Raw genomic sequence first — 2,113 nt, 5'->3', positions numbered from 1 at the left:
ATTTTATTTTTTTTCCTTTTTCTCCCAAAGCCCCTCAGTACATAGCTGTATATTTTAGTTGTGGGTCCTTCTAGTTGTGGCATGTGGGACGCCACCTCAGCATGACTTGATGAGTGGTGCCATGTCCGCGCCCAGGATCCACACCCGCGAAACCCTGGGCCACCAAAGCAGAGTACGTGTGAACTTAACCACTGGGCCACAGGGCCGGCCCCAGAGTGGTTATTTTATTTTTTATTTTTTTGGTAACTTTTCATTTTGATGTAATCTCAAACTCACCGAAAAGTTGCAAGAACCGTGCATGGAACTCCCGTGTGTTCTTTCTGCAGACTCACCAGCTGTTCTGATTATGCCTTGTTGGCTTCATCGTCCGTGCTCTCTCTGTGTAGACGGCTCTCTGTCTATAGACAGCTCCTCTGACCCACTGGAGAGGAAGTCACGGCCGTCAGGCCCTGTACCCATAAACACTCGGTGCGATGGAAGCAACCTGAACGTCTGTCGAGCAGGTGAATGGGTAACAGAAATGTGGTCTATGTGTTATACACAACGGAATGTCATTCAACCTTGAGAGAGAGGGGAACCCTGCCCTTGGCAACAGCATGGGTGGACCTGGGGACGTTCTACCGGGAGAAATGGGCCAGACACAAAGGGACTAATAGTACAGGGCGCCACGTATCTGATGAGTCCCGAACAGTCACACTCGTAGAAGCCGCGAGCAGTCAAGGGTGTGGAGTGTCAGTTACGCAGCTCGAAGGAGTCCTGGAGGTCAGCCGCACGGCATGGAGCCCGCCGTTAACAACGCTGGCCTGCGTCCTTAACAGTTTGCTCAGAGGCTGGGTCTTGGGTTAAGTGTTCTTCGCACAGGAAATAAATAAAGAGCCGGGAGGAAACTTTGGGAGGTGGTGGCGTGTTGACGGCATGGATGTGGGGCTGGTTTCACAGGTGTGTGCTTATTTCCAGACTCGCCACGTTGGACACGAGAAACACGTACAGCTTTCTGTATGTCAGTCACCCCTCGAAAAGTGGTTGAGAAAATCCCGTGGTTTGCAGTTTCTGAGAACAGGGACGTTCTCTGACACAAGCACAGGGTGCAGATCAAACTCAGGAAGTTCACTAGGATCTAATCCATTCTAGTTCTGGTTCAAAATCTATTCCAGTTTATGTTCAAATCTCATCAGCTATCCCAATAACGTCTTTTTAGCTCTGTTTTCTCTCTTATGGTCTGAGATACGTTGAAGTTTTTCCTTCTGACAGATGGCTGTGGCTGAATGTCCTTGCTCCAAATGTGCGACATAAATACAGAAGCAGCGATCAGAAGACTCACAACCAGTAATGGCACAGGGCCGACGCTGAGGCCCGGTGACCCTCTGTGCAGGATCGCCCCGGCCCCCCAGCGCCTGCCGAGGTCGTGCGGCCTGCGCTCCCCGTCCCACGCCGGCTTCTTCCTCTGCCCGGGGCAGCCCGGGACCCCACTGGGAGGGCTCCGAGGAGCCTGTGCGGGTCCACCAGGGCCCGGCCCACGCACGCCGGAGGGTGGCGGGGCGGATGTGGACGTCTGCGAAGTGGTTGATTTTAGTTCTGATCGTTTGATTAAGCTTGTGTCTGTCTGCTTTCTCTCCCCCAAAATTACTATTTTCCCCTTTGTAAGTAATCAATAATTAGTGGGGAAATACTGTGAGATGACAAATATCCTGTTCCTCCAAAAGTCTCTGCTTGCTAGTCTTCAGCGTCTGTCAATGATCGAACTCCGCCATTCCTAACATATTTGTTAGTTGGCGGATATATTAGTCGGCAGATATAGAGTTGGCAGAGGGAAGCTTTCTTTCAAAGAGAGTTTTGTCTTCCCCCCATTTACTTATTTGTTTTTTCCTTTATTCCTATCAGCGTGGCCTGGGCATTTCGTCCATGGAGCATCAGGGGTCACTCCAGCAGCTGGAGGGAGAATGCGTGGGGTGGGTGTACCGGTCAGCTCTTGCTGCATAACGAATCGCCCCAACGCTGGTCTGTAAGTTTATCGTCTCTGCTGGTCTCTGTGGCCGAGGTTTTTGAGAACAGCCCAGTGGGGCGGTTCTGGTGTGGGGTTTCTTGGGGTCAAGATGCAGCCCTGGAGGCTTGA

General features: G+C 51.7%; 1 long non-coding RNA gene across 1 annotated transcript; it reads left to right on the top strand.

The window, feature by feature from the left end:
• Positions 1 to 326: 326 nt before the first annotated feature.
• Positions 327 to 1,702, top strand: LOC139082233 (uncharacterized). Its single transcript, XR_011538035.1, has 2 exons — positions 327 to 503; positions 1,252 to 1,702. It is a non-coding gene; the product is annotated as an uncharacterized lncRNA (long non-coding RNA).
• Positions 1,703 to 2,113: the final 411 nt, after the last annotated feature.

The sequence above is a fragment of the Equus przewalskii genome, chromosome 3 (assembly GCF_037783145.1).
Source record: "Equus przewalskii isolate Varuska chromosome 3, EquPr2, whole genome shotgun sequence".
Lineage (NCBI taxonomy): Eukaryota > Metazoa > Chordata > Mammalia > Perissodactyla > Equidae > Equus > Equus przewalskii.
The sequence above is the reverse complement of the archived record's forward strand: the minus strand, read 5'-3'. Positions and strand labels throughout refer to the sequence as shown.